The sequence below is a fragment of the Notechis scutatus genome, chromosome 3, assembly GCF_049901735.1.
Source record: "Notechis scutatus isolate UNSWTSFEM ecotype Mainland chromosome 3, rNotScu1.2, whole genome shotgun sequence".
NCBI classification, from domain to species: Eukaryota; Metazoa; Chordata; class Lepidosauria; order Squamata; family Elapidae; genus Notechis; species Notechis scutatus.
Genome location: NC_142011.1, coordinates 114,866,286 through 114,879,728, shown reverse-complemented (window position 1 = coordinate 114,879,728; position 13,443 = coordinate 114,866,286).

The window sequence follows — 13,443 nt, the reverse complement described above, 5'->3', positions numbered from 1 at the left end:
TAGTCATTTGTTCGAATGTTGTGAGCTACCTGGAATCATTGTGAATTGGATGGCATACAAATTTAATAAAGTATTATATTACTGGTACCAATACAGGAAAATATTTGTAGTTCAGGGTTGAAATGAGGGATTCTTGGTGTTCTCTGAGCTTGGTTGTTTTCTTGTAGATTTTTTATTACCCAAACTAGGTAAGATTATCAGTGTTAGTGCTAGCATCAACAGATTAAGACTTATGATGTTACCTAGTTTGGGTAATGAAATGTCTGCATGATAACAATCGAGCTCAGAGCACACCTCATGCTACTGTATATTATTTTCTCTATACCTCCCAGTAATACTGTGGCCTTAGTGTTCTACTTTAGTAGTAGTGGTGTTCTACTACTACTATTACTTAGTAATAAATGTATTAATGAAGTACTTTTTCTAGAACGCATAATAAGGGTAAAGTAGGCTCCAAGAAGGAAGAGAGACTTACGTTATGGTGAGTTTTGTTCTTGGAATAGTTGAAAAGATCCAGGACACAGTTCAAAAGATTTATATTCCAGGTTTACCTCTGTTCCCCCCACTTCTAGTTCATTGTAAACTAAAGATGACCCCATAGCGTGATGTAGCTGCAAAAAAAAGGCAAATGAAGGTTTTGACAACATTAACAGAAATATAATTTCTAAATTATGAGTGATCGAAGTTCCACATTATGCTATATTGTCCACAAGTCACTTAAAAATTATCTTGCCCCTTTTTCATATAAAACTCAAGGCAGTGAACATACCAATATACTCTCCTCCTTCTCCAGATGAGTTGGGCTGAGAGAGAGAAAGACGTTGGACCAAAGTTACTTAGCCAGTTTTTCATATCTAAGGCAGGAATAGAACTCGGTCCTAGTTTCACTATACCAGACTGGTTCTCTATGACTTTGGAGTTTTCTGTCCAATTCCAAGCCCCCAATTTAAGAAGGATTCAGACAAACTGAAACTAGTTTGAAGAATAGCTCTGAATATAATAAAAGGAGTCTATGAAAAAAGAAGAAAGTAATTGAGAAAGTTTAACTTTATGAAAGGAAGACTGAAGGGAAATAAGATAGCACTCTTAATACCCCTGGAAAGGTTGTTAAATGGAAAAATGCCTCCCATTATTCCTTGAAAACAGGACTGAATATGAATTTCAATTTCATGAAGACAGATTACAAATGAATATTAGGGAAAAATCCTATAGCAAGAGTATTCTGACAGAGGATTCAATTGTTCGGACACTGCTGGGATCTCCTCTGGATGTTTTCAAGTAGAAATAGAGAGACACCAATTGGAGATATTTTGATTTTCATTCCTGCACAAAAAAGGAGATTGGACTTGAAGGCCTAAATAGTCCTTTTCAATTCTATGATGTCATGATTCAATACATAATGGAAATCATAAGTATGATATTAATAGTTAACTTCTACTCTAGGTCACAAACATGCTGCCAGTTGTACAATTACAAAACTAACTTCCAAAATGCTTTCAAATACAACATGTGACCAAATACCAATCACATTAGTTGCACCATCTGAAAGTTCAAGAGATAGAAAGCACATAATCCACAATACAGAAGGATGCACAGGCATTGATACATTATGGACTAGCAGGTAATGTAATAGCTTCTTCATAATTCCTCTTTTATCTGTTTTAGGTTGGAGAACATTGGAGAACATCATATCTTTATTTATTTAGTTATTTATTTATTTTATTTGGTTTGTCAATTGCTTACAGGATAATAGGTATAAGTAAAAACATAGTTATGAATACATGGATACATATAAGAAAAATAAAAGAAATAGGACAGGGACGGTAGGCACGTTGGTGCGCTTATGCACGCCCCCTACAGACCTCTTAGGAAAGGGGTGAGGTCAATAGTAGAAAGTCAAAGGTTAAAGTTTTTGGGGTTTGGGGAAGAAACCACCGAGTCAGGTAAAGCAGGGGTCCTCAACCACCGGGCCGCGGACCGGTACCGGGCCGTGGAACACTCTCTACCGGGCCGCAAAGAATTTTTTTTTTAAAAAAATGGCGGCTTTCTTCACCTTCGGTGAATGCTGCTGGGATCGGGGATCAAGGACACAAATGAAAGAAGGGAGGGAGGAAGCAACCGAAGCCTGTCCTTCTCTCTGGGTCAGTTCATGCTCTCTCGCTCCTCCAGACTGCTTCAAAGAAGCCGGGCGCATTCCTGTCGCCGCAGCTCGCCCGTTTCTCCCCACCCCACCCGCCCGCCCGCGCGCTGCCTGTCTGCCTGCCTTCGTAATGGTTGAATCGGAACAGCTTGGCTGAGTAAAGGCGAATAGTTATTATTCTCAGCGACTGTGGATTGCTGGGGTGAACGGCGCGAATAGCTGCGGCGACAGGCCCCCCTCTGAAGCAGTTCTTCCTGGATGGTTGCCTTGCAAAATTTTCTGCTTGAAACCGGTCCCTGGTACAAAAAGGTTGGGGACCACTGAGGTAAAGATTCCAGACATTGACCACTCTGTTGCTGAAGTATTTCCTGCAATCAAGTTTAGTGCGATTAACCTTGAGTTTGTATCTATTGTTTGCTCTTGTATTGTTATGGTTGAAGCTGAAGTATTCATTGACAGGTAGGACATTGCAATGTATGATTTTATATACTATACTTAGATCAGACTGAAGACAACGTAATTCTAGGTTTTCTAGGTCTAGAATTTCAAGTCTGGTGGCATAAGGTATTCTGCAACAAGTAGAGGAGTGGAGAACTCTTCTTGTGAAATATTTCTGGACTTTCTCAACTGTGTTAATATCAGAGACATAATGTGGGTTCCAGATTGATGAGCTGTATTCGAGTATTGGTCTAGCTCTGGTCGAGTATTTGTATGCTCTGGTTAGTAGTGTAATATTACCAGAGAAAAAGCTACGTAAGATTAGGTTAACAACTCTTAATGCCTTTTTGGCTATGTAGTTACAGCAAGCTCTAGCACTTAGATCATTAGAGATGAGTATTCCAAGATCCTTGACAGAGTTTGGATCATCAACAAGGTCTTGACTATTCAGCCTGTATTTTATTTTCTAGGTTTTTTTGCCAATATGTAAGATAGAGCAGGGATCCCCAACCTTTTCGACGCCGTGGCCCGGTTCCGGCGTCAGCTGGGCACCGCGGCCCGGTTCCGGCGTCAGCTGGGCGCTGCCATCTTTTTTGACGAAAAATCGCTTCCGGTGGCGTCACGGAAGTGATTTTTCGTCAAAAAGCGGCGCCAGCGCTCGGTGAGCTTTTTCAGGTAGAAATGGCTTTCTACCCGAAAAGCTCACCGAAGCTGCGCCGCCATCTTTTTCGAAAAATTGCTTTTTTACCAAAAAAGATGGCGGCGCCCAGCAACCAGCGGCCCGGTAAGGCTTGTTCCGCGGCCCGGTACCGGTCCGCGGACCGGCGGTTGGGGACCCCTGAGATAGAGCATTTATTTGTTGAGATTTGAAGTTGCCATTTGTTTGACCATTCTGATACATAGTCGAGGTCTTTTTGAAGGGTAGCAGTATTGTCTGTGGTGTTGAATAGCTTTACATCGTCAGCGAAGAGAACACAGTTGTTCTTAATATGATCACAGAGGTCGTTTATGTAGAGTATGAAGAGAGTTGGTCCTAGAACACTGCATTGGGGGACACCACTGTTGACAGGTACAGAATTTGATAGGACACTCCCAATTTTGACCATTTGTTGTCTGTTTGATAGGAATGCTTCTATCCAGTTATGCAGTTGTCCAGAGATACCATAAGATTTTAGTTTTAGGAGTAGTTTGTCATGTACCACTGAATCAAAGGCTTTACAGAAGTCTATGTAGATTGCATCTATTGTTTTGCCCTGATCTAGTTGTGTAGTCCATATGTTTTTGCAGTGTAAGAGTTGCAGATTACAGGATAGTTTCTTCTGAAACCGAATTGTTTATTAGAGAGTAGGTTGTTTGTCTCTAAGTGGAGGATGATGGATTGGTTAATAATTGATTCCATGACTTTACAGGTGATGCAGCATAAAGAGATTGGTCTGTAATTTTCAGCTAGGCCGGGATGTCCCTTTTTGAAGAAGGGGATGACCATGGCTTGTGACCATAGTTTTGGCAAGGAGCTGGTCCTGAAAGATTTTTCAAAGATTATGCTTAGAGGTTCGGTTATGGCAGTGGATAGCCTTTTTAAGAAGTAAGCACATATTCCATCTGGTCCAATAGATAGAGATGGTTTTAGATTGTGTAGTGCTTTTTCAACGTTGTCTTCTGTAAAATCGATATGTATTAGATCATTGTAGTTGTCTGTGGTTCAACTAGGAAATACTGGGCATGATCCATTGCTGTTTACAAATACTGAGCCAAAGAATGTGTTAAAGAGGTTGGCTTTAATGGTGTCATCGTTGCAGTCTTTACCATTTGGTTCTTTTAAGGGTGGGATGGACCTTGAGTCTTTTAGTTTGTTGTTTACAAAATTGTAGAAAGCGCGGGTCGAATTGGTGCGTAGGTTTTCCTCTTGTTTAGCGTTATAATTGGTACATTCAGTCTTTATCTGGTGGCGTAAATTTTTTTATTGGCTTTTGAAGTTGGCAACGTGACCGGATTTGTTTTTCCGTCAAAATGATCTCTTTTTGGATTGAAGCTTCCTTATTGTTATGGGTAATCTGTTTTTTTCTGGGTTTTGGAGTTGTTATTGGTACATATAGTTTGATGACTCTTTTGACTTCAAGTAAAAATATGTTGTAATGGTCTTCAACAGTATTGCATCCAGTGAATAGAAATTGCCAATCAAGGGATGAGAGATCGTTGTCTATAAGATCATAGTTGCCTTTTTTGAAGTTATAATTGGGGATCGCATCGTTGTGTTGATTTTTGTGTGGACGTATGTCGAGACAAAAGTCAATCATGGTGTGGTCACTGTTGGAAAAGGGTTCTTTAATTTGTATTCCATAAATTGAATTCAGCCATCATCTAACATTGATTGGTGAATTGTGCAAAGCTAATATAATTACATTGTTAATAAAAATTATGTGGGTTACACCATTCAAATACCTACTAATGGTGCTATGTTATAAAATGTGCCAATTAACATTAGTGCATTGCTAAGGATAACATCAATTTTCCAATATTTGAGGGGCTGCATGATTTGTCCAGTTCAGCTACAAAGATATCTATTATCGATAAATGACCGCAGCTCTTCTAGCTCCTGCGGTGCCATCGAGTACACTTTCGGTTTTGGGAGTTTCACCCCGGGGAAAAATTTCAATACTGCAATCTGTTGAACGATGGGGGGGAAGCTCATCTGAGGCCTTTTCACTGAATACTTCCTTTAAGTCCCAATATTCCTCCGGAATTTTCTCCTCCCCCTTCAGGTTCTCGGTGCCAGTGGAGGCCAGTTCAGTGGGATTCTTGAGTTTCGGTTGAGATTGCCCCTCCCCTTCTGGGCATTGATCAGTAGGTATGCGCAATGATCCCCTCCTCCAATCAACGTGGGGGTTCCATTTCCGGAGCCAGGGCAACCCCAGTATTAGGGGCTGCTCCATCCCAGGAGCCACAATAAAACACAAAGTCTCTCTATGCTTCCCTATCGTCATTTCTATTGGTTCCATTATGAAATATGCAGGGCCGCCCCCAGCTACCGATCCATCCAATTGGCAAAAGGCTATGGGCGTTTTTAAAGTATTTAGCCTTAAGCCCATTTTCTCCACTACCTACAAGCTGATTACGCACCTTGTGCACCCAGAGTCTAACAAAGCTAGCATTTCCCTTTTGGCTCCTGACGTGGGTACCCTTAATCTCACTGGAATGGTCATAGGGCCCTTGTTTGGACTTACCAGTGAGTCGTCTTCCGATTGGATTCACTCTCTTCAGAAGAGGTTGGAGTTCCCAGCTCCTCTCCTTTCGGAGGGGCGATCTCTATAACCTCCTCTGCTTTAAGCGCTGCTTCATGAGGCTTTGCTGGGGGTTTTTCAGGTTTTCTTCCTCCTCCTGGCGCCCCCTTTGGTTCTAACTTGGCACGGCAATCTGTAGCCCGGTGACCTTCCTTCCCACATCGGAAGCAAGCAGTAGTCTTGGGTTTTGCCACCATTCCTCCCTTTTGAGGTTTTAAGGCTTCTCGAGGGCTGGTGGGGGAGGACTTGCTCCAACCAAAAAAACCCCGGCATCTGTTTTGGGTCAGATCAATTTCCACCTCTGCTGCCAGAATGTACCACAGCTGCAGCTCACTGGGGTCTCTTCTGGCAATACAGCTTTGATATACATCTTCATTTAACCCATCTTTAAAAGCTTCTATCAGGGCTCCCTGGGACCAGCCTCGAATATGACACGCCAGCTCTCTAAATTCCTGGGTGTAGTCGGCCACTGATCTCCGCTCCTGATTTATGGTCTTCATCCTAATTCTGACCTTACGTTCAGCAAGTGGGTCTTCAAATCTGGCCCGCAGCGCAGTCATGAACAGGTCATAATTCATCAGCTGAGGGGCATTATCATAATGCAAAGTCACCATCCACTCTGCAGCTGTTCCCTCCAGCGCCCTGGTAACACATCTAACTTTGGCTGCTTCTGAGGAAAAATCCCCTCCATATTCCTCCATATGGCTCCAGACTTGTGCCAGGAAGAATCCTAACTCCTTGGGATCCCGCCCATATTTTACTTCCAACGGAGGCACCTTTGGAGTTCTACGTCTTCTGGCAATTACCCCTCCCACTGGGGGCCCCTGGGCTGCTGCTGCCTGTTGCGCTAGCCCGGGTTGATTTATGGGGGTGGCTGCTCTGATTCTTCTGGCTGGGGCTGCCTCCCCCTCCTCTCCCTCATACCTTTGATCAGTTTGAGGTTTTCCGAGGAATATTGGGACTTAAAGAAAGTATTCAGTGAAAAGGCCTCGGAGGAGTTTCCCCCCGCCCCCATCGCTCAACAGATTGCAGCATTGAAATTTTACCAGGGGTGAAACTCCCAAAACCGAAACTGTACTCGATGACACTGCAGGATCTAGAAGAGCTGCAGTCATTTATCGATAAAAATTTGGAACATGGTTTCATCTGACCTGCAGAAGAAGCTTTTGCAGTTCGCTGGGCTCTGTTAACCTGGAGGCATTTCTTAGAAGGGGAAAAACGCCCATTTGAGGTGTGGACAGATCATAAAAATTTGGAGGCTTTGAAAACGCCTTGGAAGCTGTCTCCCAAGCAAGTTCACGGGGCGCAGTACTTTAAGTGCTTTAATTTTTCATTGAAGTACATTCCAGGGGGAAAGAACTTCATGGCGGATGCTTTATCTAGATTACCTCAGTATAATAGTGCTCGCCAAGAAAATGATTAAATACATAATTAGATAATAAATCTAAATATTAAATCTTGTAACATTCCAATTATCTATTTCAAAAACAAATGCTACAGTAATAAGTTTATAATAACATCAACACAATAGTCAATTAAACTCTTTAATTAAACTCAATATTTTAAACATTCCCTTTAATATTTTGTTAAATTTTAAAGTCTATCATTACTAAACATTTCAATATTTTAATCTTTTATTAATTCTTATAACATTCTAGTTTTCTATTTCTAATACAAATACTACAATACCATCTTATGTACCTTGCAGAATCTTCTTTTTTAAAGAAATTATATATTACCCTTTGTCCCTAAAAAAATTCCTTTTTTCCCATCTTGTTTCATACCTTTGTGGCTTTCCCCCCCCCTTTTCCCTTCCTTTCTTATCCCACCTGACCTTTTTACCTCCCCCCTCTCCTAACCTCTGCCTTGTTAGCTTCCCCTCTCTGTTGCATTCCTTTTTTCTTTTGCTTTCTAACATTGTGTTGATTTTGCATCTTATTTTTCTCTTTCTTGGGTGTTTTTTTAAGTCTTAAGTCCTTCATTTTCCTTCCTCTCTTTCTCCTTTCTTTCTTAATTAAATTTTTGGATTCATTAAAGATGGCTTCTTCTTCTTCTTCTTCTTCTTCTTCTTCTTCTTCTTCTTCTTCTTCTTCTTCTTCTTCTTCTTCTTTCTCCATCTGTTGTTGTGTTTGCTGATAAATAGCAAGCGCCATTTCTAAAAAATGAAAGGCTTCTTTCACAGCGTCCTTGCCTTCTTTCTTTATTTTTCCATATTCCTTTCTAAGTTCATCAACAGGTAAAGCCATTGTAAATCTTTTCTTTTTTTCTTCTTCTTAAAAAAACCAAGATGTTTCAAAAGTTAGAACAGTTCCCCAAAGTCCCAGAGTCATCAATCAGTCCAAACAAAGCACAAAGTTCTCACTTTCTCTTCCTGGGGTAATATCAATAAAAAGAAAAGAAAAGCCCAATCTATATTTTAAAGCCTTGTTGCAATTAATTTCTAGTCTCAAAATCTTCAAGGCATCTCCTCCAACAAGATCTTAATATTTTTTTTGTCCTCTCCCTTCCCACTTATAACAAGGAGCCAAATTTTTACCTTCTATAAAAAGACAGGTTTCTCAATATCCATTTGTTGATTCCATAGGGAAGGAGAGTAAACTTTCCCTTTCAGCACCTCGAATTTGCCGCTTGAAATTCTCCTCTGGAAACAAAGTATCGTTCAAAAAGTCATGGTTTTCAGGATGATAGGTGTATCTTAAAGTCCTGGTCAGCCAAGAAAAAACTTTCTCTTCAAAACTTTCTCCCTCTTCCTCCTGCACAGTCTTACCCAGCTGCCGGCTTCTTTGTGGCGGCCATTACAGACCGCCGCTCCACTGCCTTGAGAAAAGGGGGTTTTGCCGGCTGGGGAGGGGGTCTGCAACACCCCCAAACCCCTCTCTGGATCCCCCTGTCTTTGGCTGCCTCTATGGGGCAGCCTTAGCCTCCAGACCCGTCGGGATCGGAGGCACCAAGACGGCTAGCGCCGCAGGGATCGCGCAGTATCACAAATCCCTGCCGCTGCCGAAGCCGACAAACCGGAAGCTATATAGAAGATATAGAATGGTAAATAAGATAGGTAATGGTATATAAGATGAGCACGAATTTAATTGAAGTCCATATAGAGAGAGGTAATCTGGGGCCAAGTTACTTTCTAAAAAAAAGTTTTATGTTTTTGTGTTTTGGGTGTTTATGTCTGTGTAAGAATTAATAAAACCTTGGAGGAATGTTGGATGAGAATAACGGTAACCAAGTCAGAGAGAAATGAAGATGATAACTATAAATTGGATAAATATAGAAAATAATAATAATAATAATGAAATTGAATAAGAGTAAAGAGAAATAATGAGAAATTTGCTAAGAGATATTTATATGTTCATATGGAAATGGTGTAAAATAGAATTATGTTGTATAAAATAATGTTTTATTCGACTTGTAAAATTTATAATGGAAAGAGGTTTTATGTATTCAATGGTTAATGATGGTTTGTTTGTCTTTAAAATTAATAAAATTTGTTTCAAAAAAAAAAAAAATAGTGCTCGCCAAGAAGTGGTACGGCCTATTGTCTCAACCAAACAGTTGGCAGCTCCAGTGGTTACCAGAGCCCAGAAAAAGGGGGGAGTTGATTTATCAAATGATTTAACTGCACAATTAAAAGAAGCTCTAAAACTTGATGATTGGTTTCTTGCTCACTCAAATAACTGTACGGTTAGAGATGGATTGACATGGGTGGGAGCCAGATTATATGTGCCAGCAAAGCTGAGAAACCAAATATTACAGCAAGCATGACTCTAAAGCTGCTGGACATTTTGGATTCATGAAAACCTTACACTTGGTTAAAAGGCAATTTTGGTGGCCTACCTTGAAAAAGGACATTGAGACTTATGTGGCTAGCTGTCCTATCTGTGCCTCAGCCAAGCGGCCTCCTGGTAAACCAGCAGGCTTACTACAAAATGTGGCTAGACCAACTGCTCCATGGAAGGAAATTTCTATGGATTTTATAGTGGAATTAACTGAAAGTGGGAGGTCTTTTTATCCACCAGACATTTGCAGACCACACAAAAGTCAAAAAAGCTTGGACCTAAGAATGTTGGACCTTTCTCAATTGAAAGAATTGTGAACCCTGTGGCAGTCCAACTGAAATTACCTAAAACTCTCCAACGGATCCACCCTGTTTTCCATGTTAGTTTATTAAAACCTGAACATACCTCCAACTTGAGACCAACTCAGGTCAATCCCCCTGTGCCATTGCTAATTGAAGGTGAACAACATTTTGAAGTTAAAGAAATTTTGGATTCTCGAAAACAAAGGGGTCGACTCCAATATTTGATTGTTTGAAAACATTTCCCTCCTTCCCAGTCTGAATGGGTGAATGAGAAGGATGTTAGAGCTGCTAAGCTTATCAAGGCATTTCGTACTAAATATCCTGATAAACCCTAAAAAATAGTATTATGGTGTTACATGTATATTTTCTATTACCTTCTATTTTTATCTTTTCTAGGACTAATGTCTCTTTTGCAGGAGGGCTGAATGTCAGCCTTCAAGATTTTCTCCATTTGCTTTGCATCTTTCGGCTGTCATAAGTAACAGGGGGAGGAGGGGGGATTTGGTTATGGGAAGTGAGCTGGAGGTGTTACAAAACAGAACTGTATAAGCTGGGGGGGTAGATTCTTGCTTAGGCTTCTAGCCTATGCTATGCACAGCTGCAACTCTTCATCAAACTATGTCAAGGTCAACGGACAGAGGCCTCATCACCACCTGGAGATGCCCACATGATGATATACACAACTTTTAATTGGATGAGCCAATTGAACTATTGGGGGTGGGAATGTTGCCATTTCTTTGTATACGTGATTTACACGCCCATTTTCTCAGATTCATAATTCTTTTGTTGCTACCACTTGATTTCCAGTAAAAGATTTTTTTCTCTGATTAATGGAGTCTAAGTATTTCTTTCTTGGATTTTGAATGGAGCACTAGCTGACAAAAACCCCATCTATCTCTACCCTCCTTTAACTCCAGGCTGTGTCATCCTGAAGCCATATGAAAAGAAATGATCTGACAACAGTGTGGCTGATCTGGGTGAGATTTTTCCAACTTCTTGTTGAGGAATTTGCCCCTGTAACACTCTTATATTGAAATTGGCACTCAAGAGAGGAGGAGGAGGAGTTTTCTCTCACTCCTCAAGAATAGCAGCAATGAAGAGCTTGAGCTGCTGATAGATACGGAAAAGCAAGAAGAGAATTTTCTGAGTGAAATAAAATTTAAAGCTATAGGAAAATTGGACTGGTTGGTTTAGCAAATCTGAGTTTAAAATACTAGAATATATTTAAAGCCCCCCCAAAAAGAAAATGACCACAGCCAGGTCAGCTTCAGGATTGTAACCAATCAAGCTACCTTCCTTCCTTCTCCCTACCTCTTTCCTTCCCTACCTTCTTGCTTCTCATTTCCATCTACTTCCTTCCTTCCTCCCTCCCTCTCTCTGCACTCAGGAAGGGGCAAGGGGAGGGGGAGATTTTGGCAGTTCAGCCGGTAGCCATGACTTTTTCAAGTAGAGCGGTCCTGGTGAAAGGGAAGCACTCACGTGTTGAGAGGCCGAGCTGGTGAGTGGCTATGGAGGCACTGGTGGTGGCCATCTGAGCCGGAATGTAGTCAGTCTTGGATCCATGGGATTGCCTTGGAGCCAGCCAGGGGCCACCCCCCCTCACCTCAGCTCAGCCCCTGGGGTGTGCGCACAGGAGGTGGCAAGCGTGTGGGGCTGGGATCCTGGGTGAAAGGAAAGCACTCAGAATGCAATCAGCCTGTGGGGCAAGATGGTCACCAGGGATGCCAGGCCCAGCACACTCACTGCATTCCTGTGCACGAACCCAGGGGACAGGGCTGAGGTGGTCGAGGTTGCCCCTTGCTCCCATGGATGTAAGGCTGACTGTGTTCCATCTTGGATAGCCACCACCAAGTTGTAGATCAGCACCTGGCCAGTCTGGGCCGGTGCCAGGAACCGGTCCTTCACTTCTCCAGAGTGAGCCTGTGGGTTAGATCTAACCACATAGCAGGTCAGATCTGACCTGTGGCCTTGTGTCTGACATGGCTGTCTAGTCTAATGAAAAGAACTAAGGATTGACTTCTGGTAGCACTTCCGTCGATGACAGTTCAGAGACCGCAATCATGTGCAGCTCTGATCTGTGTTTACCTTGTCAGAAGGGTCCCTATGGGACTGGTGTCATCCTGACCACCTCGGAGGGGTGAGGGAAGAGGGGGAGACCACCAGATGGGTTGAGAGGAGCCGCATCTCCCCTCCCTAGCTAGGCATTAGTCCCCTAGAAGACAGGGAGAAACGGCAGTCTAAAATGGCTGCCTGAAGACGGAAAGCTGCCAGGACCTAAGTTTTGCGCTGGAGCGGTGAAGTGGTGGGCGATGTGTAACCAGATAAAAGAACTTGTTTTTTTCCTGATAACCCCAAGAAGTAGAAAGAAAGTGCCCTCGCGTAAGAGTAATACAGCGGCGAACAGAAAATAAGAGGAAAATACAAGGTAAACAAAATTGGAGTATAAAAAGTTACAATGAAATTAGAGACTAAACTTTGAATAATATAAATTGGCATTAATTAGGCATTGGATTAAATGATGTGGAAATGGTTGAAAGTTAATGTTTAATATAATTAAAAGAGAAAAGAAAAGAACTTTGAAAAGTGGAAAGTGATACAGAGTGCCATCTAATGGCCAAAGACTTTTTTTCCTACAAAATTTTATGGAAATTCACTGGACTTATAACTGTTATCAAATAAAAGACAAATAAAATAATAAGAATCCCAGAAATTTAGAAAAAAGGGGGAGAAATTCTACTGTTATATATGGAACTTTGCCATATACACGTGTCATGACCCTGGTGGAGACTGACTCTGAGGAAGAGGAGGAACAGCCAATAGGGAGTGGGAGTGTGGCTCCAGAGGTGGTGGAGGAGGCTGGGGAAGGGCAGAGGCCAGCTGAGCAGTCAGAGGAGGATCCAGGCCCGTTCCCTATCCATCCTAGGTCACGCAGGGAGGAGAGGATCAGGGAAAAGCGAGGTCTACTCAAGAGGAGATTACCATGATCTTCCTCGTGGCTTGCAGCTGGGAGCTATGTATATAAGTTTGTAACTACGTAGTTAGAATTGCTGGGGTCAAAGTTTAGTGTTTACTTTGAAAGAGGTTTATCTTTGCTGGCGTTCTTCCCATGGACTCTCCTTGGTTATTTTCCTGGAGTTTATGATTAGTTATCTTGGCTTGCTTCAGAACTCTCGTCAATGCGGTTTGTTTGGTTTTCTTTTTGCTCATTATTTACTTTTGTGACTTTAAACTGTGCCTAATAAAACAGTGAAGTTAAGTTGAAGGCCTTACTGGACTTTAATGTATGTTTTGGGTTTTAGGTTATTTTGAGAGAATACAGGTCATCACAACACCTGAGAATATAAAGAGCAAGACTGAAGCCATATTTGTTCTCTGTGTGACCTGTTATAGATCAGAACAGTTATGAAACTTGTCTTGCTGATGTTCTGTCTGGTTATGAAATCATTTGTTCTTGGCTTGGGTTGATAAGAAGGTCATCTTGACAGTATCGGAATATTAATGAT